This window comes from Pleurodeles waltl, chromosome 1_2 (assembly GCF_031143425.1).
Source record: "Pleurodeles waltl isolate 20211129_DDA chromosome 1_2, aPleWal1.hap1.20221129, whole genome shotgun sequence".
In the NCBI taxonomy this organism is placed as follows: Eukaryota; Metazoa; Chordata; class Amphibia; order Caudata; family Salamandridae; genus Pleurodeles; species Pleurodeles waltl.
In genome coordinates, this window is record NC_090437.1 from 1,085,335,401 (window position 1) to 1,085,363,021 (window position 27,621).

Below are 27,621 nucleotides of genomic sequence, written 5' to 3' on the forward strand. Positions count from 1 at the left end.
GACCAGGCCACCTCCTTCTCTTACCACGCCGTGTATAGGTTTGCATACGTTGGGGTAAAAGAGGGCCCCATAGCAGTCCCTTGTTTTTGAAGAAAAATCATATTGTCGAAAAAGAGACATTGTGGGTGAGCCAGAATCTCAACATAGTCATGAGCACGTGGATATGTTGTACACAATGCAATGGGTTAATACTTATCTTTGCAGCAATGATTGTGGCCAGTGGCCACATGTGCCCTCTATTGCAAAAGGACATTTTATATATGAAGGTGTGTTAGAGGCTGGGTATTGGTAGTTCTAAATACACAACTATCACTAGCAATACACCCCCAACACAGGATTCTGCCCAGTCAAGGTCCCACAAAGTAGCCCCTGGTAGCTTGGCACTGAGCAATCAGGCTTGACCCCGGAGAAATGTTTGTAAAGCATTTAAATACAGTAAATAAGTAAGAAACAACACACAATAAAAATCCCACACCAATTTATAAAAATAGTAAATATTTTTATCTTTAAAATGACACCAAAACGATAAAAATCCAATATAAAGAACTAAGGATATTTTGTTTTAAGATTAAAAGTAACTCACGCTTAGAAGCAAATAGTGCTTAAAGGGAAGGTTGCACTGGACAGGGGCACAGTCAAGAGCTCCAGCCGCATGCACTGTAACACTTTACACTTTCTTCCAGAAGTGTTTCTTGATGCTGGAAAGTGGTCCACAATCCCTATAAAATTAATGTACACACTATGCCATACCTTTACTGAATCTTCTATGACCCCTCCACACCTGATTGCCCACCTTCAATCTTTTTACACTGCCTTTACATTCTCTGCAAATCTCCACCGATGTCTCCACATCTCCATCCACTCCTAGACACCAACCATCCCCAACAACTCATCCAACACTTTTAAATATGGACATGCTAGTACACTCCTTGAACTTTCTCTTTTACTTTCATTCCTCAGCAAAGACACCACTTCTGTCAGAGTAATATCTTCCTTCATGCCTTGATGCCACTTTTATCTTGTTACTGCACCTTGAACACACGCAGATACATCTTCCATACTCACTACTGCACCTCTCTCTCCCAGTTTTCTACATCTGCTTTGTCCACCATTTGCCACTCTACAGGCAAACGTGACAAGCACTCCTCTTGGATATGCCATCCTAGAATATGTTTAACTGCATACATGTACTCTTAGAGACGGGAAGCTAACCTTGCCAACCTTGCAGAACGGTATCAGTACCTTGACTAAGGGTTTGTGGTCTGTGCGCAGCAATATGGGTATACCCCCAAATGTATGTATGGAAGTATTCTAACCCCCATGCTGCAGCCAACGTCTCTCTCTCAATAATGGAGTCATTTCTCTCACTGGTAGTGAGAGATCTTGAAGCAAATGCTACTGTTCTCGCTCCTCTAGTATGGATTTGAGTCAATACTGCCACTATTTCCACTGCATTTGTTTCCACTGTACTGATTACTCCTTTTCTTCAAGAACTTTCTTACATTTCTGTTGTGTCTGCAAAGTTCTGTATGAATTTAGAGTAATACTCTATGACGCCCATAAAAGACCTCAATTGGTCCTTATTAAATGGAGCTGGGGTATCTTTGATGGCTCTCAACAAATCTTTACTCCTTTCTTCAAAAGTGTGTATCCTAAGAACTCAATTTTCTCCACTAAAAATTAGCATTTCTGTTTTTTGAGTGTTAAGCCTGCAACCCTGAGTCTGTCAAGTACCTGCTTCAATGACTTTCTATGGATTCCCCAAATACCAAGATATCGTCCTGAAAGACATTATTTATGCCTTTGAAAATATCTGTCATCATTCTTTGGACGACACCTGCAGCCGATAATAACCCGAAAGACATCCTGTTAAATTGAAAGATGTCTTCCATGATTATGAAGGCTTTGAGTTTTTTTGATTCTTGGTGTAACTTGATCTGGTGATATTCATTTCTCAGATCAAGTTTACTGAAAAAAAAACCTTTGAGCAGCAACACCATTTCATAGATATTTGGCAATGGAAAATTACCAGTCACAATCTTTCGATTGACACTGCGCAGGTCTAGGCAAAATCTTTAACAGCCATCTGACTTTTTTGTGATCACAACCAGCGAGACCCATTATAAGCTTTCTACTGGTACAATGATCCCCTTGACCCCCATGTCTTAAATCATTTTTTTTATTTTTACCTCCTGCCTCACCTCCATCAGTACTCTCCTTAAGGTATGTTATACAGACACCGCATCTTTCTTTAATACAATCTTACTTACATATCCTTTCAATTCACGCAGATTTTCAGAAAACACAGATTTTGCCCAATCAATGATATCCTCAATGGTCATATCTTCTGCAACCATAATCTGGTTAGGAACCCTTGGGTTAATAATGATATGGAGATCATACTGATGTTGCCATCCTAAGATTGGCAGTCCTGATTCTACTACTTTACTTTGCCTTCCACAGACCTCTCCTGGAATTTTATTTTTGTCATCATGTAACCAATTATGTCAATTTTGTTCACCTTGGTAGCCCCCAGGATTTATGTCTTTGGGCAATAGACAAACATCGGGCCATTCGCGAATTAACATGCACCTAGGTATAATAGTATATAAAGAGTCTGAATCAACCATGAGTTGTACAAATTCCCTTTGATCACAAAATCTGCTTTTAGTCTAATTCTTCTTGCTGTGACAATGTCTGAATCTTCCACACAAAGAATTGTATCTTCTCTGTTGTACCGTTCACTATTGCTGTCACTGCGTTCCTCTTGAATTATTGCCACTTTAGATTTGGTAAATCCCTTTCACACCCTTGCAAAGTGGCCTTACATCTGAAACATGATCTGTTATTGGTTTTGAAGCCCAGGATCTGTTATTGGTTATGTAGCCATTAGTCTTGTTCACAAGATTCCAACTTGTAGCAGGTGGTATTTTTGTGGACTCTCTTTTTTTCGTTTTACAAATGTGACCATACCACTTCCTGTTTCCCTTTTTTTCCATTTCCTTCACGTAGAATTCTGATTGTTCCACCACCTTTCCTATTTCAATAGCATCTTTAAGTATTGGGATTTTTGCTGGCCATAACCTCTCCTGTAACTTCTTGCTTTTGCACTGTACTGTTAGTTGATCATGTATCAATTTGTCAGTCATTCCACCAAACTGACATTTTATAGATCATTCTTATACTCCGGATTTAAAATCATCAATACATTCATCACTTTTCTGTGGCTAAGTGTAAAATGTGTATCTGAGCATCACTACATTAGTGTCTTTGGCAAATTTCTTTTGCAATATCAGTTTTGCTTCCTTGTAAACATCTTCAATTTCAGTTCCATCCTGGTTGATAATGATGTATTTGAATACATGTTGCCCTGATTTACATAATGTGCTCAATAAAATTGCTTTTTTATGAGCTGGTCTGAAACTTTGACCATCCAGTACCTCTAAGTAATTTTCAAAAACAGCAATCCATTCCTCCTATTCAATTGGTGGTGTTCCTATATCTGGCAAAAACACTGGTGGTAGAATTATGCCTGAGGATGTTGTATTACTCATTTCTGCAAATATTTTATAAAATGTTGTACTGTATGCAGTTGCATTATGACTACAAATTTGAGGGTAATTGTAAAGTTAAAGGCTTTGTACTGGTTCATATGATTGTTTTTCCTGAAATACTATGTCATCTTTCTATTTCTGTGGTTATTACACACAACTTGTAATCCTCTATTAATTTATATAATAGGGCTCTGTGGTAGTCCTTTCACAGTGTCAATTGTACTTCTGACACAACTTGGAATTAACATTCACAGGACACAAAATCAACATGTCGATGGATACAAGGAATATTTGACTGTGCACTAAACAGATGATTAGCTGTGAGGTAGGGATGTGCGAGGGTTCAATCATCACAGCCCCGATTCACATTGTGCAACTTGTCAGATGTCCAATGAGGTAAGGGGCCGCGCATGCGTGTATCGGGGCGCAGTCAAGCGTTGAGCACCTTCTAGCAAAGTCTTCCACTACCCCGTGGGCAAGAATTACGGGGCTAGAACTTAAATATATGCCTCCTGTGATGCGCCTTATGTAACTGGACGATAATGCTAAGGATTATTTAGTTTCAATCCTCGTTCCCTATACACCATAACTATAGTACCTTTTTGCTCTGAACAATTTCAAACTCCTTAGGTTCCGTAGGTTCTTCGGACCACAAGCCATCCTGCGAGCTGCTCTGGTGAATCGTCACCAGTGAATGTTGTAATGAGAAGTCTCCAAAATGCTTTTTACTCGAAATTAATATTTATTGTAGATAAAATGGCTTCATGCAGTCCTTCCCCTTGAGCCAGCTGCTTTAACTGACTCAGTGTGGAATTCCTGTGTGGAACCCTATTTTAACATTCTTTCTTGTGACATATATAATACTCCTGAATGGAAAACACTTCTACTCAGTATATAACACAGTGCTATCTTGAAAAAGGCCTGCAGGCACATAGCAGTGCACACTCCAGTGCAGGAACTTTACTGGGCCCCTAAACGACCAAGCCCTATTATATACTAGGGATTTACATGTAGTTTGTATTCCCCTTGCCCTACTATCTACTAGGGACTTACAGGGTCTGTCATTGCCAATTGGAATTATAACATTATCATTTGACCATATACCTTTTATTCAGAGCACTGGCCGTGGCCTGTTAACCAGAGCCCAGGGCACAGTCAGGGACAGTTACCATCAGTTTCAGTCAGAAATATTGGGGTGAACATGCTAAAAGGGTGACATCCTTACATGGCCCCCTCCCAAACAACAGGTGATGGGTAACTAACCTACACCCTGGTAGTCCTCATCAGCTAAGTGGAAAAACCATGAAAGTCCATCTGCATTAGCATGAGCCACCCGTGGTCTGTGTTCCACTGTGAAGTCTATCCCCTCTAGGGAAATGAACCACCTCAACAATTTAGGATTTTCCCCCCTCATTTCTATTAGCTGCCTGAGAGATCTGTGGTCAGTCTGAACACAGAACTGAGTACCAAACAAGTATGGTATCAGCTTTTTCAGGGACCAAACCACAGCAAAGGCTTCCCTCTCAATGACACTCTATTTTTGGTCTCTGGGGGGTCATTTGCCTGTTAACGAAGGCAACTGACTGATCAAGGCCCTCTTCATTTACCAGTGCCCTGAAGCATTTGTCTGAACCACAAATTTCTTTGTGTAGTCAGGGGCCAGCAAACACTGGTGATTAACATATAGCTTCTTTCAGTGTGTCAAAAGCCTTCTGAAACTCTGGAGTCCACATGACTCTCTTTGGCCTCTTTGAAAAAAAGTGAGTTCTGTTAGGAGAGACACAGTGGTCCCATAATTCTAAAAAAATCTTCTATAATACCCAGTCAGACCAAGGAAAGCCCTGACCTGGGCTACAGAAGCAGTCCAATCCAAGATGGTTTGGATTTTAGCTTAAAGCGGGCGGTCATTGCCTCAACCTACAAAGTGACCCAGGTACACAACTGAACTCTGCCCTATTTTACACTAACTGGCCTTAATAGTCAGGCCTGCCTGCAGCAGGGCCTGAAGCACTTCCTTCAGGAGGGTCAGGTGATCCTTCCAGGTGGAACTCTACACAGCTATATCATCCAGATAAGCTGCACTGAACTGCTCGAGCCCAGCCAAGACCTTGTTCACCAATCTTTGGGAGGTGGCAGGTGCATTCTTTAAAGCAAAGGTAATTACTTTAAAATGATAGTGCCCCTCTGGTATGGTGAACGCTGACCTCTCGTTTGATCCTTCACTTAGGGCAATCTGCCAGTAGCGGAAGTCAGATCAAATGTACAGAGGTACTTAGCAGTCCCTTACCTATCAATGAGCTCATCAGCTCTAGGTATAGGCTGAGCATCAGTTGTGTGACTGCATTCAGTCCTCAGTAGTCAACACAGACCCTCAGATCTTTCCCCCTGGTATTTAGCTTTGGGTACCAGCACCACTGGACTGGCCCATGGACCATCAGAAGACTCAATTACCCTCAATTCCAGCATCTTTCTTTTGACAGGTAGGCTGTCATCAGTGTCAATGTCATTGACACATCAAGTTGTGAGTCCAGGAGTCTGGGAAAACAGACCAGCAAACTGCCCCAGCACCCGCTTGCAGTCTCTGTGCTGCTGGTCTGTCAATTGGGGAGAGAGTACAACTCCCTCCATTGACCCTTCTTGAACATTTGTGGACAGGACCCTGTGAGGGATCCTGGGGATGTTAAAGTTTACCAAATAGGTAATATCACCCTTCTTTTCTAGAATGGTATAGTGCCATGTCCACTTGTCCTGGAGGGCTCCTCTAGGGGCCACAGACTCTAACATCCACACCATTTGACCTGTTTTGTATTCAAGCATTGTAGTTGCTTGTTGCATAATACAGTTGGTGGGTCTAGGGGACCAACAATGTCAATCCCTACCCTTTCAAAGGGGGTCCTAACCATTGGCAGTGGTATCAAGGGAGCCTTTGGTTTGCCACCTGCCTTGTCACTGGCCCGACAGGTTGTACAGGAGCTGCAAAACTCCTTTACTTTGGTAGGCATGTTGGGCCAGTAGAAATGGTTCAGCAACATGTTCCAAGTCTTGTACTGCCCCCTAATGACCTGCCAAGGGGATATCATTGCTCAGAGTGAGGAGAGGAGGAATTCTCTATACTTTTGAGGCACCACCAACCTCCTGGCGGCACCCTCCTTGAGGTCTCTAGCTTGAGGATATAGGACTCCCTCATCCCAGTGAACTTTACGGGATCCACTTACGTCACCCTCCTTTTGCTGAGAAGCAGTCTGCCTCAAGCCCTCAGGAGAGGGACACTCTGTCACTGGCAAAACTCCTCTCTTGTGGGTCCACCTATTTGCGTCAATTCTGCCAAGTCAGGCAGATCTGGCAGAGGTGAAACATCATCCTCAGAGGTCAGCTCCTCATGTACTGCTGGAGTTCCTTGGGTTGGTCCACCAGACACAGTGCCCTTTCTCTTGTCATTGGATACTTGGCCAAATATTTCAGAGTCCAAGTGTCCATCATTTCCCTGCTGAGCAGCCTGTGACCGGATCACAGCACATACCCATTCAGGGAGAGCCAGCATCCTTGCATGGACCATTCTTTCTACCCCTGACCAGTCAGAAGCTTCAAGATCACTTCCCAGTAGACACTCCACTGGGAGTGCAGGAGACACAGTTACCTGCTTAGGGGCTCTCAAACCCCCATTCCAAAATCACCATTGCTATGGGATGGAGTTTGGTTCTGCTGTCTGCATAGGTTACCTGGTGGTACCCACTAGGTATGATTTGCTCTGCAGAAACCAGCTTATCTGTGACCATAGTCACACTGGATCCTGTATCTCTCAGAACCTCAACCTCAGTCCGATTGATTTTAGGTCTTTGCCTATACCTCTCCATGCTGGGAGGCAAGTTGGCCTGGGTTACAATATCCACCCCACCCATGGACACCAAGGTTGCCTAGGTCAATCCTTTCCCCATCTCTAGGACAATCTCCATCCCCACACCTACACCAGGGTTTTTGGGGACCTTGTGAGGACTCCTGTTTTTGACCTTCCTTCCCCTGAGCTTTCCCTGGGAGGGGGCCTGTTCTCCTTTATTTTGGCCACCTCCCTGGTGTTGGTTAGACACCCTGGTTCTCATCCACCTATCAGTTGTCTCCCCCAGCTCTCTTGGATTAGACAACTTTGAGTCCAATAGATACTGGTGTAACTTCTCCTGTAGGTAATGAGTCAGGATGTACCCTTTAAGTATTACATTGTACAGCCCCTCATAGGTACTCATTTGGTTACCCTTAATCCAGCCTTCTAGTACCTTCACTGAGGTATCCACAAGGTCCGCCCATGACTGTGTCCTCACCTTCTGGGTGTCCCTGTACTTCACCCTCTGCAGTTCTGGGGTCAAACCAAATTTCTTGACTAAACATTGCTTCATGTGTGAGTAGGATTTTTCTTCATTCCCCTGTAGTGTCAGGAGCCTATCCCTCCCAGTTGTTGGAATCAGTTCCCAAAGAAGTGAAACCCAATACTTTGAGTGGACCTCTTGCATCTCAAGGGCCCTCTCAAACATGATCTACTATTTGTCAATGTCACCCCCCTCAGTGAACATTGGAAGTAGTACTTTGAGGAGCCTAGGGCAATCCCTCCACCCTGGGTATCTCAGTTCTGTCCTCATTTTTGCTTCCACCAGTTCATTTCTCTTCCTCCCTGTCCCACCTCTTCTTCTCCAGCTAGTTTCTCCTTTTCTATAGCTAAGCCCTCCAGCTGGGCCTGAAGCTGTCTCTCTGCCAGAGATAGTGTTGGTTCCCCTAGGGGTGAGCCTTCTCTCCATCCCCTAGCAGGGATCCTGAACCTAGTACTGGAAGAAGTGGACCTGGCATCATTATGCGCCTCCATCTCCACATGGTGAACGTCATTGGAGGGGTTGCCTTGCCCTTCCCTTTCATTTTCTAGAACTGTCTGTGCTCAGACCTTAAGGGACCTAACCAATTCTGCTTCCCTAAGCTTGTGGTTATTAGGTAGCCCCGGTTACCTACAAAGAACCCTAAGCTCAGCTACTTTGAGCTTGTTCAGTTTAGCCAGATACAGCTCCATGGTATCCCTAGTTTTAGGTCACACAAACTTTGCAATCAGAAATGGAACAATTTTGAAAAAATAAAAATTATGGATTAAAAATCAGTTTGAGTCCAAAGTTCAAAAATCCCAAATCAAAAGTTTAGTTCTAAGTCAATTTAGCAGATTTTTACTGATCTTAACCCACTTTAATGTATGGTGCAATTCAAACACAAGTCCACATCTACACAGTTTGAACACCAGTTATGTTAGAGGTATTGGCAGGGGTACGTACACACCTACCAATAGCAATACACCCCCAACACAGGGTTGTACCTAGTCAAGGTCCCACAAAGTAGCCTATAGCTCAACCCCTGGTAGCTTGCAATGAGCAGTTAGGCTTAACTCAGGAGACAGGTATGTAAAGCATTTAAATACACCATACAGTAAATAAGTAAGACATAACACACAATTCAAAACCCACACCAATGTATAAAAAATAGTAAATATTGTTATCTTTAAAATGATACCAAAACAGCAAAAATCCAATAGAGGGAACCAGAGTATGGATTTTTAAAGGTTAAAAGTAACTAGCGCTTAGAAGCAAATAGCGCTTGGAGGGAAGGTCAAAAGTTCCAGCCACATGCAATGTAACACTTTACACTCACTTCCAGAAATGTTTTTTGATGCAGGCAAATGATCCACAATCCCAATTCAAGGTTCCCGAATCTCTGAGTTGCTCCTTGGGACGTTGAGACTACAATTCACACATTGCACCTGGACACATCCTTGCAAGTCCACTGGATGCACTCCAGGCTGGGGACGTTTGTGGTAGTTGAAGCAGGAAAGCCCTTTTAACGTGTTGCTTCAGGGAGTCTGCTCCTGAGTCCTTTTTGAAGAAAGGCAAAGTCCTTTGGGCTGTGGTTCCAATGTGCAACAGATAGTCCTTAAGTGTGCAGGCCTATGGGTTGCAAACCAGGGTTTCAGCAGTGAAGTCCTTCTTCTTCTTCTGGTTTCAGGCAGCAGATCTGAATTCCAATGCAGATCAGCCAATTTTATTAAATCATCTTGGGGGACAGTTAGTGGGCATTCTATCCAATGAGCACCTAGAGGTATGACATCTTCCTCCAAAGTGTGGCATCTTCTTGTCTCATAAGGCATTGCAGTTTAGCATTCAAAGAAGGATGATTTTCTTCCAGAGGAGCAAGACCTGGTGACTGGTGTAGCTCATTTCCATTAACCCCCCACCCCCGCACATCTGCAAATTCCTTCCTTAAGCCTACTACCTATCTGTGAGGTTAAGGGGTGAGGGGGCAGGCCTGGCTGCACTCTTTCCTGACTGACTTTCCTTAGAAGCCTTATCTTGACTTAACCAGCCCCCCTCCTGGCCTGACCTTAGCATATGCTAAACTCCACTCAGCCTCTGCTCAGTGCAGGCCACTTATCACCTCATCAAAGCAGCCTGGCTAACCCTGTTAGGGCTGACCAATCGGGAGGGACCCCTAGCAGGCTGGAATTTGGCTTACAGAAAAGAAAGTCTTATAACTGCTTTTCTGTATAAGTCTTGATTAAGTCAACAATGGCAAAATGTTGCATTTATCATTACCATTCATTTGAGCCGACTTATGAATTTTTTATGTTTCTCCTAGCCATACCTAGGCGTATGAGACATATTTCAATTATAGCCTATGAAGCTAACTTTCTACAATGGGGGAAATGAAAAGGTGCAGTGTTTCCCTCACCAGGGCATATAAAATGTATTTTATAATGCCACCCTGGGTCATCTAGGGGAGACCTTGGGGTGACTTATATGTATAAATAAGGTAGATTGATACTTTGGAAGTACTTTTAATTCCATATTTGAACTTGTGTCGGTTTACTTTTTAAAAGCAGTGCTGTCTTTAAAAAGGACAGCAGACACACATCAATGTACACTCCAGTGCAGGAAATCTACTGGGTCTCTAAACTTCCAGGACCTATTATATACTGTAGACTTATAGATAGTTTGAATTCCCCTTGCCCTATTATCTACTAGGGACTTACAGGGTCTATCATTGGCAGTTGGAATTATAACATAATCATTTGACCATATACCTTTAATGCAGAGCACTGGCCCTGGGCCTGAGAAGCAGGACCCAGGGCATAGTCAGGGCCAGTTACCATCAGTATCAGTCAGAAATATTAAGGTGAGCATGCTAAAAGGGTGGCTTCCTCACATTGTGGTACTATATTCATGAAATAATGTTTTAAATCACAGTATGTGCCACCCACTTAAATAAATGCACGTTTGCATCTGAGGATCCTTACAGTTGCGTCCACTGTCTTTGTTTCAAAAGGAGTGTGGGCACAATGTAACAATGATATGTCAGGGTTTATGAATACAGTGCTGATTGTACTAGTGACAACGACCCAAAGTTATCAAAAGTTTGTGCAGGGCAGCAAAACAAATTGCTGAGCTGCGTCAAAAGGAGAGGACAGGAATGTGACATTTATTAATTAAGATGGTTTATTCTTTCCCTGCACTGCCACATGAAGTGCTGCCTAGCACACCATTTCCCTGTGTTTTTTCTTGATTTCCTGTTTTTGCAGCTGACTTTCTCCTGTCTCCACCTTTCTTCTACTCTCTTTTCTCGTAAGCTTCCCCTTGCCACTCTTGTTGTATAGCACTAAGATTTTTTGTCATATAAAGAGGATCACACAACCAGGCCCAAGCACTCTTGTCATCAAACATTTTGGTGATTTTCTTGAGCAAACACTCAAAAAGTACAGGAGCAGAGATAGAGTGGTCATCTTGGTCATGGACCCCCAGTGTTGTCTTATACTAGCAGTTTTCATGACATCAGCAAGGCAGGAATGCAATACCAAAACCAATACCAAATGCCCTTTGCATCCCCTTCAACCCCTTATACATTAGTAGCTTTACAATATGCCTTCTCTGTGTTCCTAATCCTAGCCCTCCACTAGGAGAATAAAGTTTTTTAAAATCTTCTCAAGCAATAAACAAAGTAACACAAACCTCACAAAGTGATTACTTTCAATGGAAGAAGATACTGATATATGGTTAACCTTCCGGTAACAAGGTGTTGCTGTTGTACCTTGTGCAAAATAAATACTTGGGTTGCTATCTGGTATCCAAAATGGGTGCTTTATGTTTTTCAGTGGGTGCACAGACAACCAGCAGTGCTGCCCAAATCACAGGGAGATCGTTGGCAGTGCAGCTGTTCAAGGGAGAGGGAGAAGTCCCACTGGTGGCAAGGGCAAGTGGTTAGTCGCCTTGCTGTCTTATTGTCAATACTGTATTAGTTAAGGGAGGCAGCTATCCCACCCACCCCCCCCCATAGATCAGCCCCTGTCCTCGGCATCTTGCCACCTGAAACTGTAGCATAGCGTCAGTGCTGCAGGCAGTGAAATCAATGTGCATCTGCTGCAGCACAGCAGCACTATGGAACTAGGGGCCTCACTTATGATGCCTTAACCGCACACTGCGCCACTGGAGTTTTTTTTTTTTAATACTCTGGTGGTGCAGTGTGCCAGCCCATATCTACAAGGCCACACAAAGCCAACTTGCGCGGCTTTTCATGGCCTTGTAAATACGGACCCCATTCACGCATAGCACAGCGTAAAACAGGACTTCCATGGATGTGCTGTGGTAGTTCCCATGTAAAACACATGGAATCTGGCAGCATCTGATGTATTCCTAGATTACGTTAAAGTGGCGCAACAAGGAGAAATAACATTACATGGTGCAAGGGTGTCTGCATTGGTGCTAGGCAGCATTTTGTGCACAAGGGCAGGGGACAAGGACTGTAATCTGCCGTATCCTATAGATGTAGTGCATTCCTGCTGTTTTCTTTTGATGCAGGGTGGTGCAACAAAAACACTTGTGGTGCTGCCCTGCACCAAAACTTAGTAAATGAGGGCCTAAGTTTGCAATGCACAAACGGAAGACAAGGTGTGTTTCCCATTACCCATTCAGTCACCTACTAGTGCTTCACTTCATCCTTCTGTCTTTCTGTTCCAGCCTACCTAAAAAAGTAAATTAAATATTGGCATGTGATGTCTGTGCCACATTTCTCTGCCTAAGGGAAGTTATATCCATGTCTTCCATTAGGGATTGATGGCCTCCATATTTTGCCTCCCATCAATCAATGTGACTAAGAAGTAAAAGAGTGGTACATTATCAGTAACAACCAACCATTCCATAGCTAAACCTCTATCTAGCCTGATCCCTATACCTTACCTCCCTGTGGACAATTTTTTCCCAATGCCAAGTGAAGGTATTTCTTGAGAATAATCCGTGTTGGAAGCCTTGGTGTGATGTGGGACTAACGGCCTGATTTAGAGTTTGGCAGATGGGATACTCTGTGACAAATAAAATATCCTGTTCGCTGCACTACAGTTCATCGGTTTCTTCTCTGCACTGTCTAATGTAGTACAGCAGATGGGATATCCATATCCACCAAGTGTGTGGCATATGCCAGACTCTATCAGCCTAAGCGTAAAAACTAAGGGGCATATTTATACTTTGTTTGCGCCATTTTAGCATCATTTCGTTTGACGCTAAAACTGCACAAACTTAACTCCATATTAATATAGTGACGCTAGACATGTCTAGCGTTAAAATATTGGAGTGAGCGCCATTTTATGGATGCGTGAACCCACCTTGCATCAATGAGATGCAAGGTAGGAGTTCCAGTCTAAAAAATTACTCTAAGCCCGTAGCGTCATATTAGTCCCCTGTGCAAAAATGGCACATGGGTGGGAGGCGGGCCTAAATAATTATTGAATGCCTGGGTCAGACCAGGCATTAAGGTACCTGTGGACCCATTTCCATGGCCAAACACCATGAAATGGGCCACCAGGTGCCCACCCCAAGCCCCAGGAACACCCCCACCAATACCAGAGGGACACCAGAGGACGAGGGACCCCATTCTGGGTAAGTATAGGTAAGTATTTTTTTTTTGTCTGTACCATTGGGGGCCCCTTACAAGGGCCCCCCTACGTGGCACTAGGTCTAATGGCCATGCCCAGGGGACATTAGTCCCCCGGGCATGGCCACTGGGGTGGTGGGCTTTGACTTCTGCTTTAATAAGATAGGAGTCCATTTGGGGTGCTATTGCGTCAATATATGACGCTAGACTGGTTAAGGCCAAATATATTGGTATTAACCACCCTAGTGTCATTTCTGGCTCCCTAATGTCATATTCCTCTATCACCACCCACCCGGCTAGTGTCTTTTCTTTTGACGTTAGCCGATCATTAGCGCCGGCTTGCGCCATTCCATAAATACGGTGCCCGGCTGGCACTCAGAAATGATGCCAGCCGGCAGTAAACCTTTTGAAGCAAAACTCAGTTTGCACAGTTTTGCGTCAAAAAGTATAAATATGTCCTTTGTTTTGACTTAGAGTTGTGGATTTTAAGATGGAGTTGGAAAAGAATGGGGCCATTAGAATTATAGGTTAATAACATAACATAACTGTGCTGCCCTAAATACAGGCTGGAAAGTAAGCAGACTCGCCATCATGGCCCCGTTAATGTTTCATAGTCAAGTAATAATTGTGCAGTGTATGAAATAAATGTACTTTAAACAAACTTTAAACAAAAATCATGTTTTAATTATATTGGTGTACTCCCTTACTTCCTCTCAGTCAGTGTTATGATTGATTACCTAACTATGATATGATGTGTGGGCAGGGAAAAAACATGGCCAGGCTGTGTGACTAACCAATGTCATCAAGTATCACATCCAAATATAATTCCAATAGCTCTAGGGGACCAGCAATGTTCTGCTACCCCACTGTGCCACTATAGAAAGTACAAACAAGTATTTGAGCTGAGCATCACATTTTTGTTCATCTTATTTTCTTGATATAGCTACTCCTGGTCCAGGCAACAGGTAGCAACCACCAGGGCCATCACAGCAGGAGATATCTACTTGGCTGTGGCAGCAGAAGTTGGAGGAAGAGGCTGTTAAGTATCACTGGCTGGTGGCCCTGGAGAAAGAAGAGGAGGTGGACACACAGGCCTCAAGTTCCTTGGGTCACCAGCCAGGCCTGTTTTCATCTCAACCTCACTGCTGCCAACTGCAGCCAGGGTCAACTGCTGCCCGTACCACCACCAGCCTCTCCTCCTCAGACTCAACACCATCACACCTCCTCCACTGCATCATATGTGAGGTTTCCCACCTGAGGTACCAGATGGCACTTTTTTGGCATAGGCATTAGAACTTGGCCCAGAATATGCTGATCAACTCCACCAAACTGGGTTTCCTTAAAACCCATTTTGTTGATTTTTGGTGGGAGGGCATGTTGTGGGTGGAGGGGTTGGTAAGGGAAGGAAGTTGAGCAAAGGGTTTTGGACGTTTGGGACTTACTTTGCTTATAAAAGGGATGGGTTTATTGTGGATCGAGAGAATGTGTTTGAATAATGCAAAAATACATGGCCTTTACTTTTTTTCTTTGTCATCCTTATCTGTCTTTCCATTGCTAGTTAGCGTATTATAGCATTGTTGACACAAAAGTTTGACACAAAGCTGCACTCTGAAATTGTCATACATTATTTTTCAACTTTTCCCTCTATACTTGCCCTATCTGAAGTTCCTTCCCATATACGTATTCTTCAGTAGCTTACTTTCCTCTTCCTGTAGTCCAGTAATTAATTACACTGCACCCCCTGGGTGGCACTGTCTGGGAACAGAAAAGTAGGTTGTTTAATTTTGTTTCACTTGTTGAGATTTTGCAGCACCCATCCACCAATCACTTATACTGTATAGTATAATAGTTAGTGTAGTTGCTGCCCTTGTCCTACCCTCCGTAACTATTTGACTACTAAGGAGCCTGCCAAAATACACAAACATGTATTATTATCTCTCCTTCCTAAGGACAACTTCACTAATAAGTTCTTAAGTAGTTCTTCAAGTTCATTTGTCATCATAAATTCCTTTTTCTGGCTGTTATGCTAGTCCAGACTCCCACCCTGATTCCTGACTCCGGGTCCCGACTCCGTCCTCGCCCAAATGGTATTGAGAGATAGACCTGTAATGCACTGCTGTTGATGAACAAGAAGTGCAAAAGAATTTGAGCATTTTGAGTAGATATCTCTGAAGAACCCCCAAAAAATACAGCAAGGAGTGGATCATGTAAGTAATCTGGCTAAGTGTGAAAGGGGCAATTACATTTAGGCAGAATCACCCATCGGGCCCCAAATATTGTAAATCATCCAAATCAAGTTAACAAATTAGTTGAACAACACCCTCACTGTCTGCCACCACATGAATCATCATAAGTAACACACACTCAATGTATATATATATATATATATATATATATATATATATATATATATAGATATATCACTCATTCGTACAATAGTTATCTATTTAAAGCTTGGTGATATACATTTAACTATTAATTGTATCTCTTCTTTTCCCATTGAAGAAACAAATAATGTCAGTCTTGTGAATTAATGATCTTTACCGGGGTTTGCGCAACTAGGGAATGAAAAAAAGAAGGATAGGGATCAGAGCTATTGTCTTCATGTTCTTTAAGTGAATGGGGAGGCTTCTACTCTGCATAAAGATTCTACTCTTAATAAATGGTGGGGCTGCATAGGTCAGACACCAAATACATAAATGTTACTCTAGCCATATCCATTTTTCTTTTCAAAGCAGTTTGACAATACTGTGAAAGTTCTATTGTGACCTACTCAGTCAAGGTAGTAGAATTCATTATCAAACTCAGGAGGTTGACCAGAAGTTGATCACCTAACACACTTAAGTATGACCAATGGCCCTCATCATCCCCCTGTGCTATTTCAGGAACAAGGTAATCCTGTAGTATGAAGTGTTGGTTCATTTCAATAATGTTCAGTCTTACCATGCTTTGAGGCAAGAGACTGATCCTTTTCACGGTGACAACTGCACCAGCTGCACTGAACACACGCTCAGGAGACACTGGCTCCCTGCCTATTGAGATCCAGCCATTGGCACATCTCCCATACCAATAGATCAATGGGTTTGTATCCATTTAGACCTCTTTTGGGTCATCCAAATAGTCTTGGACCACCTTCTGAATGGCCATTGTTGCTGCCACTTGCTGGACCTCTGTTGCCTTCACCTCTGCACTTAAGCCCTGTCACTTGAAAGCAAGCCATTATAGTTTGTGGGTCATATTCTTCAGTTGCTGGTGTTGTTGCTAGTGTTGTTGATGTTTTTGCTGGTGTTGGCTGATGTGATACAACAGCACTGCCCTCTCTAAAGGTTAAAGACTTCATGCCCGAACTTCTGCCCAGAACACTTACCTCCAGCCGTTCTTCTTCCAGCAATATCTTGCTTGCTTAACAATCCATGTCTTCTATTGTGAAACTTGCCCTTCTGAAAAAGGAATGAAAGTGGCCAGTATTTTGTGTACCAGTATTGTGTCATAGATGTACACTTTGGAGGACATGATCTCTCTTTAAAGCCTTGTATTAAAAGTCAAGTGAAGGATTAAGCTCTGATCCAACTCATACACTTCTTTGTTCACACCAGCAAACCTATGCAACACCTTTTTTTAACTGGTCCTGTAGCAGATGCAACAGGATTGCTTGGCTCATCATATTGTCCACCTTGCTGACTTCCCATGTCAAAACCTCAAAAGGAAGTAGCATTTGTGTCAGGCATTTGACTAGCCCCCATGTGTCCATCTCCATGGTCATGCTTTTCCCAGTTGTATCCCCTTGTCTTTGGAGGATACAGTTGGTGATCTGTCTGTACTGCTCAAAACAGATTTTGCAACATGTAGTAGGTTGCACTCCAATGCATTAGCACATCCTATGTGAAGGCTTTGACCGGCATGCTGAATGATCCCCCACTGCTTTCGAGCTTTAAATGAATGACTGGTTCTTCTGCATGCAGCTTCTTCTGCAAATGGGCAGTATATTGCTGATTCTGTCTTCTTTTTTTAGAAAGTTGCACAAACAGGTTGATGCAATGCATCAAATACAGGACCCTGAAATATCCACTATCTGCCATGGTCTTGACTAGCGTGACAGGCAGAGCGCTGAAACAGCCGCGATCGACCCTCCCAAGAACACTGGGGTTACTGTAGCCCCACTAGAAGGCATTTGCAGCGTTCTCCACTGATCTCACAAGACGTTCCATTAATCCTGTCAAATGGCTGGGGAAAGAGGACAGGGGTGAGTATGCTGATGCCGGAAGCCAGTGAAAACCCACGCAGAAAGAAACACCGAAGAGAGAAGACGCTGGGTAAACTTGATGGGACCCACAGACAGACACAGCATCAAAGAAAGAGCCCGAGGACATCCAGACAGTTGGAGGAACAGGAAGCGGAGAAGAGCAGGCCAGGGAAAAGAGGCAGAGAGAGAAGGAGCACACTTCGTCGAGAGGCCTGGAAAGCCCAGGGAGGAGTGATAAGGATGGAGCTCCCATGACTCCTGATCTGGGTCGCAGCCTCAGGCAGGTGAATAGTGAGGGTCTGTGGGTCCTCTTAGTGTGGGGCACCATACAGGGATACTTCCTTGATTTTGTTTGAGATACCACCAAGGCTGCATGATTTGCTCTTTAGTGACTGCACAAAAGGGCTGGGGAAGCACAATGGTGAGACTAGCAAACAATAAAATCACAGTTACATTGTGGGTTCCTAAACAGTGTGTAGCAAAGTGCCCTTTCTGGCATGGTCACCACTCCCCCCACTTTTTTGCCTGGTTTCTGTAATTTGAACTGAAAGTGCACTAGGGGCCTGCTAAACATGTCCCCAGTGGCAGATCTCTTCCCCTAAAACTGCACAGTCATCTCTCCTAATTGGCAAACCTTTAGTTGCCACTGTAAGTCCCTAGTAAATGGTTCTCTTGGTACTTAGGGCATGAGGTACTAAAGGAAGGCTCCTGAGGGCTGCAGCACAGATTGTGCCACCCTCTGGGACCCTCTCACCTAAGTGCCTCTAGAGCTGCCTTTGCAGACTGTGGCCCTCATTATGACATTGGCGGTAAAAACCGAATATCGCTGCAGTGACTGCTGCCAACATACCGCCAGGGAGGTGAACATCTGTCCACCAGATTATGACACACACACACAAAACCGACAGAAAACAGCCACCACCACAAATCCGCCAGACCCACTGAACGTGATAAACTGTCAGTACTACCACCCATAATGTTACACCACCAAAACAACACCGTTCAAATAATGACCCACCAATCACCACAATGGACATTCAACAGCAGTAAACCAATGGTGGTGCACACCGCCACGGCGGGTATGGCCACTCAAAAACAAAACAAGACAACAGTGGCCAGAACCATAAACCCACACTTGACACAAATACAGACACCCCACACACCCACCAACAACACTATATAACACAACCCTACATAACCCACAATCCTTTGCAAACACGAGAAGATCGACACACTTTGCCACACCAATCCCAGAGAGAACTGCACACACTTATCACAACTACCCATTCATTTGTCACAAACCACACACCACACCACTTCACACATCACCCTCTGCACAACACACTCCACACAACACCCATGTCCCCACAAAGGAACCCCCAGTTCACAGATGAAGAGTTGCGGGTCATGGTGGAGGAAATAGTCAGGGCAGATCTCCATTGCAAGGAAGATGGAGCTTTGGTGGAAAATCGTGGACAGGCCACATCGAAGGCCGTGAGACAACATCCACGCTCAAGAGACGACATAAGGAAGAGGTGGAACGACCTACAGGGGAAGGTGCATTCCATTGCAGCAAGGCACCAGCTCGCCATCAGGAGGACTGGCGGTTGACCTCAACCTCCTCCCCCACAGCTGACAGCATGGGAGGAGCAGGTCTTGGCAATACTGCATCCTGAAGGGCTCACTGGAGTAGCTGGAGAACTGGACACAGATGAGTTAACATTTACTACCTATCACCCCCAAACCTGCATGCTACCATGACCCCTCACCCTGACTCCAATAATCCCACTCCATCCCACACAGTGCACCACCACAATTACCAAACCTAAATGCCAAGCCCTGCATGCTATACCCACTGTATGCACATTCCTTCCAGCTCTGCATGCAGACCCACCACCAATGCATGCACAGCATGGTGCCCCAGCCAATGTTAGCGAAGAGGAGGTGCCACAGCTACCCAATCCTGGACCAGATGATGCCACCAGTGTTGACAGAAACTCAGGGGCTCTGGATCTGGATGCACTCCCTGGCCCACACTCCCTGGCCCACCTGGGACCACTGGTCAGTCAGCTACCCCATCCCACAGCCAGTCCACCACACGTCCCCCCTCTGAAGCTCATACCACAGCAGCCAGCCAACGCCCCCACATCTCTGTCCTCAGGACACGTCAATCAGTAATTTGCCCACCTGTACAGGGACCTGAGTCCACACCACACAGGGAATGTGCCCCTACGACCCCTGGCACCTCAACGTACCAGGGCAGCTGTAGGATGACCCCTCCCGGCCTCCTGGCCAGAGCCTGCAGCCCGTTTCTGGAAGCCATCTCCTCCACTGAAATACATTGGGCGCCCGACACTGTGTTGGCACTCTGCACCCGGCCACCCCTGAGCCGATTAGGGTGTATGTTTGGTGCTAACTTGTGGCCTCCCCTTGTACTTACCTCAACCCCAGGAGATCGACCTCCGACTCTGTTTTACTCACATGTGACCAGCACTGCAGCAGATATCACCTCTCTCCATTGGAAAGCATTGGTCGCACAACATTATGTTGGCACTCTGCACCTGGACGCCCCTGTGCCAATAAGGGTGTAAGTTTGGTGCTAGCTTTTGGCCCCCCGTGCTCACCTTAACCCCCAGAGAGCAACCCCTGCCACCGCTGGTACTTACCTGTGAGCAGCACGTCAACTCCCCCGCCAACCTCCTTTGAGTAACTTTGAACACTGACCTCAACTTCAAGCTCTGCACCCAGCTGCCCCTGTGCCATTGGGGGTACAACTTGGTTACCGACCTGAACCTTTCCCAGTGCTAGTCTAAACCTCTGAAGACTGGAACCATAAGTCGTGTACTTGCCTTTATCTTTGTTTCCCTCCATAGGGTAAGGTAATTTTGAAACAGCAAAGTGTTTTTAATTCAACACGCTGACCGAGACCAGAGAGGACTACATATCCCAGACTGATTTGAGGCCCCAGTAGGCGGCCATCTTTTGTTCCACCTGCTCCCACTGTCAATCCAACAAGCACTATTAAGAGTGAGTGGGCATACCGCAGCGTGGGACGCGCTGACCAAGACCGGAGGGGACTACATATCCCAGACTGCTTTGAGGCCCCAGGAGGCGGACATCTTTTGTTCCACCTGCTCCCACTGTCAATCCAATGAGCGTCATACAGCACAAAGGGGCATACCGCAGCAAGGAATGCGCTGACCAAGATCAGAGGGGACTACATATCACAGACTGCTTTGAGGCCCGAGGAGGCAGCCATCATTTGTTCCACCTGCTCCCACTGTCAATCCAACGAGCGCTATAAAGCGCGAAGGGGCATACCGCAGCACGAAACGCACTGACCAAGACCGGAGGGGACTACGTCCAATTGGACACTTGCATCTACAAGATAGATGTATATCTCCTCAGAGGCCGACCAAACAGTCCAACCCAAACTTAAGCAAAGGTAGTGCTACTTACGCAATGCAAGGGCGTACAAATTGGGGCAATGATTGTAATACCGGGATATGTAACGCCCCAGTACCTAAGCTATGAGTATTTCATCGAGAATTTTGTAATCCTACTTGGGAGAGCCACCCCAAACCTTGGCCACAAGAAGGGAAGGTAGGATGTACATCTAATCCGCATACCCCATCAAATAACGATAGGGTAATTTACAAAATGTAATTTATTTAACAAATGTCTTGAAACTGTCCCAATTCAGTAGGAAAGATGTGGACTCCCTTAAAAACAAAATGATCTATTCGATCTGGCATAAGCGACATTGCTTATCCTTAATTCATTCAGATATTATGAGGGTAGAAAAGATGCCAGTAGATAGTTGGAGGTATGATGTTATCGCTTTGACATTAAGGGACAATAGACTAATTGATGGCCTAATCGCCTTGGAGCTGAGAGCTAGCGTCCCCTTTAAAACTGCCATGAGATTCAGTTTGGATAATCCGCTCCCCTTCAATCATATAGTTACAAGGAACCAACAAAGAGATATGGGATTGTCAACAATAAATAAGGGAGATTCTGACCTTGGGGCAGTAGATTGACTGATCCAACTAGATTTATCAGGCCAGGGACAGACTATAGATATAACAATAGATGGAACCCTGGATGAGAATAATCAACAAGCTAAGAGGGGAGGGAGTACAGAGGAGCAACTGCATGGATGTAATGAGTTGATATTATCTCAGGGACCCATGGTAAGTGCTATGCCCCCATTGGCTTGGGGTTCTGTCGCCATGGTCTCGTGGGATGTAGAGGGCCTAAGGAGGCAGCTTATAGACCCCGATTGGCATAATTATATTGACCAATTCCACTATTGTCTCTTTCAGGAGACTTGGTTGAACGGAACCACCCTATAAATTGGGCTATAAAAGTTATTATACCTCGGCAGCAAGAGGGAGGCCTTTCAGGGAATTGGTTATATGCGTGAAAATCTCCCTTAATCTCAAAATAAACAAGCACGACACAGGCTCAGCTGACCTTCTGCGGGTGTCATTAAGTGACAAAAATAAGATTCTATTACATCTATACAATGTCTATATAAGGCCCAGGAGGCCAAATTGGGAGTCACATGAAAATCCGAGATGACATGTTCAAGAAAGTCCCAATAGGAGAAACAATATTGATAGGGGGTGACTTCAATTGTAACTACAAAGCTATAATAGGCCTTGAGCAATTAGTGGAGGACGAAGACATGGCAAGAGCTATCCCCATCTTATCTACCGAAGAGGCAGTCCCCGGTACGGTTGCAGCCTTACAACTCATGAATCTTGCCTTAAAGCATGGGCTGAGGGCCTGCAATGGTACAGTGGGACAAAGTAGCCCTAATTTGAAAACTTTTCAAAGAGGTAGGGAAGGCTCAAAATTTGATTATATTATGCACAGTACAATTACATGGGAGAGGATAGTAACCTTTAAAATAGACAATAGGAGAGAAAGTGACCACTTTCCGTTAGTTATGAAACTGAGGGAGCGCCTTCTAGATCTGTGCTCCACGGGTAAGGATAGGGTGGAGTGCCAACCTATTGTTAGCAACAACCGTAGGACAGTAAAATGGCCAGTAATACCGGGCAATTTGGGTGTCATGGCAAACATATATAATATATTTGCAGAATTATTGGAACCTCACGTTCTGAAAAGCTCAACTGACATCCTGATCTTAGATATCCATCAATCATTGAGTATAGTCCTGAGGCTCTACCTCACCAAACAGATACAACAAAAGGTTGAACAAGGCAGGAAACATCTTAGGTTGACCAATCCCTGGTATACTACCGAATGTAGAGAGGGAAAAATACTGCAACTAGAAGCCTTAAAGCTGAAATATACAATAGCAGTGCAGCAGGCAAGGACCAATTAAAGGAAAATCCTATCTACTGTAGAGAAAAACTGGGAAGATCAAAATTGGTCTGATCTCCTTGAGGCAGCCAAATGCAAAGACACAGTATCCTTTTGGAAGATAGTCACACATGGTAGCAAAGAAGGGACATCTAATAACAAGCATCATATAGATCCTAGTACGTGGATTAATCATTTCTTGAATCTCTATTTAGACTCATCAGAGTACAACCCACATCTCTCCCTGCCTAGGGAACAACCTATCTGGGGCAGATTATCAGACATACATTTTAGCCTGGAAGAAAAGGTGGTAGCTATAAAATGCAATTAAAATAGGCAAAGCCCTGTGCTTGGATAAGATCCCTGGGGATCTGCTTAAGCATAGTATAGACATTTGGACACCTTAAGTTAACCTAGTTAGTAACGCCATAGCAAGGGGAGAATCAGTCCCTGAGACGTGGAAGGAGCGGAAATAATCCCACTTTATGAAAAAGGATCCAGGCAGGACCCTAGGAATTTTAGGTCAATGAATTTGATTGATGTCATGCTAAAAACTTATGCCAGACAGCTATTGAATAGAATAGCCAGCTGGATGGAGGGAAATAACATTCTAACATCACATCAAGCAGGTTTTAGGCCAAAGACTAGCACAATCGCCAGGTCTTTAGGCTATTATGCATACTGTGGAAATACTCCAAACTAATGAGGGGTCATCTTTACATTGAATTTGTGGATTTACTTGCAGCCTTTGATCTGGTTTCAAGAGATATTTTATGGGTTTTGCTAGGGAAACAGGGCATGCCAGGGAACCTTCTGCATCAGATAATTAGGTTACATAAAAATACCTATGCAACGGTTGGGTGGGGTCCAAATGGAGAGCTAACAGATCCAATTCCCATCAAGAGGGGAGTAAGGCAGGGTTGTGTGCTTGCCCCAATCCTTTCCTCCCTTTATATCAATGATCTGGTTGACTATCTTAAACAGAGTTATCATGATTCTCCAAGATTAAATGGAGACTCTGTTCCTGCCCTCCTCTTTGTAGATGATACTATCTTATTGTCCCAAACCCCTATGGGACTACAGACTCTATTGGGAAAGTTCATCAAATATTGCATGCTGAAAGGGCTAGAAATTAATACAAACAAGACAAAATATTTGATTGTTAAACCTCACAGATCACTCAAAAGAAACATTTTGATTAATGGGCAAGAATTGGAGCGTTTTAAAATTTTAAATATTTAGGGATACTGTTGGATGCCAAGCTATCCTGGATGTCACACGTGAATAAAGCAAAACAACTCTTGCCCCATAATTCTACTGTGATAAGCAACAAATATAAAAATTCAAGAACAGAAATAGTCTCCTCAGTGTTTGAGGTCTATAAATATAAAGCGCAGGCCGCTGCATTATATAGTGCCAAGCTTTGGGGAGCAGCAGGCCTGACACAATTAGTGTCTCAAGAAAACAGCTTTGCGAGAAGAATATTAGAATTGCCAGTATCTACACCATTGGTTCCTCTCTTTTGTGACCTAAATATTAGGCAAATAGGTCATCTAGCAGTTTTGAGGCAAATGCTTTATTGGTGTAGGCTATGGTCAACTCAAGATCTGATTTATTATAGGCAAGCATTAATCGAGCTAATGGACATGGACAAGTCAGTATCCTTCCCCTGTCTTCACCATATAAGGTCCTGGTTTCTCAAGCTTGGGCTTAAATCTTTTTGGGACGAACCCTATACTCTGACGCCACCTAAAGCAAGTCTATTGGGATTATCTCTTGAATAATCTTTTTCAAAACACGGGTCTATGAAGACTGACTTCTCAATTCTTGGATTTCAAGCCAAAACCAAGGTTTGAGGAATGGCTAGATATAATTCAGCCAAGGTGGGCAAAATCCCTATATATGAAACTCCGATATGGATCCCTTCAAATTAAGGCATTTGCTACTAAATGGGGCCCTCAGAATGAGGACAGTCACAAATTTTATTGCAGGTTATGCAATATGATAACTACTAAAACCGTAGAATATGTTCTATTGTTTTGTAAAGCCCATGAGAAGCCTAGGAGGAAATGGATTCAACCAATTTGTAAAAACGTAGGAACTATGAACTACAAAGAAGCGGTAAGACTATTAAGGTCTAGCACCATTCCCTTTATAGTATTTGGAATAAGTTGCTTCCTACTAGCAGTATCATATCTTAGAGATAGGGAGATAGAGTAATGTAGGCTATTCCAAACTCTTATGTTAAACTCCTATGTTAAGATCCAAGTAAACTGATTGACAGCATTGGGATTAAATGACTTTTTATGATGATAAGTGTTTATTGATTTTAGTATTAACTGATATTTATGTAACTGCTTTTATTATTTATTTATAAGATTATTTTATGATGTTCTTATTGTAATATCCTTTTATGGCTTATAGCCGAATAAAGGTCTGTTTGATGACTTTAATAAAAAAATGGCTTGCCTTATAACGAAGTTCTTTGGTTCAGAGCAACTGTTATTTTTCTAAATTGATCTTGGGTTTATTCTGTGTGTGTGTGTCTCATATATTGCCTCTGTGAGTTCAACAAATGCTCCTTGATAAGCCTAGCTGCTCACCCACACTACCACGAATAGAGTTCTAGACCTATCTATTTCTGCCTCTGCACATCTTTGGAGAGCTACAGGACTCCCTGTACAGTGTACTTTTTAAAGTACACTATATAGAGAGCCAGCGTCCTACACAGTGAATACTCTTACACTTACCATAAAAAAGCGCACAATGAATCTGATGCCTACACTCTGGTGCTGTGGTGGTGGTCATCAATAAATAAACAAAGTCTTTTTCTACAGCTTGTCCTCCTGTTTTCCCTGATGTACCCAGCCCAGAGCACCTACAGGCTTTATGTGGATTCATACTTGCATGAAATTGCCAAGACATGAATCGAACCTGTTACATTGGCTTCTGTACTTTATTAAATATATAATAACCTATTACCTGAGATGGAGTCTCCCATTACAACTATATTACTGCTAATGTCCACCACATCAAATCCTAATTTGAGACCTCTGGGTGCAGCCATTCAAACACCTTGCTGTTAAAGTCTTCCAAGATGTTTGCAGCTGTTTGGGATTTCTCCATGGCAAACATCGCTACTGTTGCATGCAGCCGAGTGCCCTTAAAGTTTCTTCAGCTCTGAGATATGTAGAAAGTTGTGAACTAAACCCCACAAAAGAAATCCAGTGTCAGTGATACACATGCAATCACCATGATCGGAGCTGCTTCCCCTTGCCCAAACGCAAAAAGAGCAGATGATGGACGGAATGCAGAGCAAATCAAACATTCACCCCAGTCACAAAGATCTGGAGGGCGGCAGACCAGTGGGGCCAATCTGCTTCTTCTTGGCAGCAATACCTTTCTTTGGAGTCATTTTCAAGCTGTGTCAGTTGGCACCTAGCTACAGAAGCAGGCAGAGGAGAACTCAGGTGGTGTGGTGAATGAATGGTGGTTTGCACCTATTGCAGGGAGGGAGAAGGGGAACATGACAATCCTTAAAAAAATAATTCTATTTTATTCAATCCTATGGACTAAGAGACCTTTGACTGGCTGGCGGGTGCAGGGAAAAATGTAATAATAATCCTTAAAAAATTACAGTGGTGTGCACTTATGACCTAAGAAACCTATGGCAGGCAGGCCGGTGCAAAGAAAAATGGAATAATATCCTTAAAAAGGTACTGCTGGTGTGCAATTATGGCAGGCAGGGGATGCAGGAAAAAATTACACACACCTTAAAAAATAAATGCTGGTGTGTGCCTAGGGACTAAGAGACTTATGACAGGCAGGAGGTGCAGGGAACAGATCAAATAATGTAAACAAATGAATGGCTGGTGTCCCACTAGCGAATATGAGAAATCCTTTGAGAGAAAAGGAGGTGCAGGGGAAAATGAAAAAAGCATATAATAATATATAGACACTGTACATACATACTACAATGATCCTCATGCACATTAAACTGATGTCAGGAAAAAAAGCAAACAAATGAACAAAAAGCTAAATTGCATAGCTCTCTTCTATCTATGTCCCTAGAAAATGGCTTAGAAACTGGAAAAAAGGATTTAACACACTGACTGCTAACCAAAATTGCTGCCAGCCACATGTCCAAACAACAAGCAGGAAGGTGGCATGGGAATCAAACAACACATGTAGGCCAATGTCAAAAGCACACTAGCTGGCAACACAAAATGGCCATCGGCCACATGTTCAAAAAACAATAAGCAAGAAGGCATGAACAACAAAGAACACTTGTAGGTCTATGACAAACACACACTGGCTGGCTACACAAAATTGCCACTGGCCACATGTTCAAACAAGCAACGGGGCATGGACAACAAAGAACAAATGCAGGTCCATGGCAAAAGCACACTGACTGGCTACACAAAATGGCACCAGCCACATGTTCAATCAACAACAAGCAAGGAGGCATGGATAGCAAAGAACACAGGCAGGCCTATGGCAAAAGCACACTGGCTGAATACATGAAAATAGCCACTGACCACATGTTCAAACGAC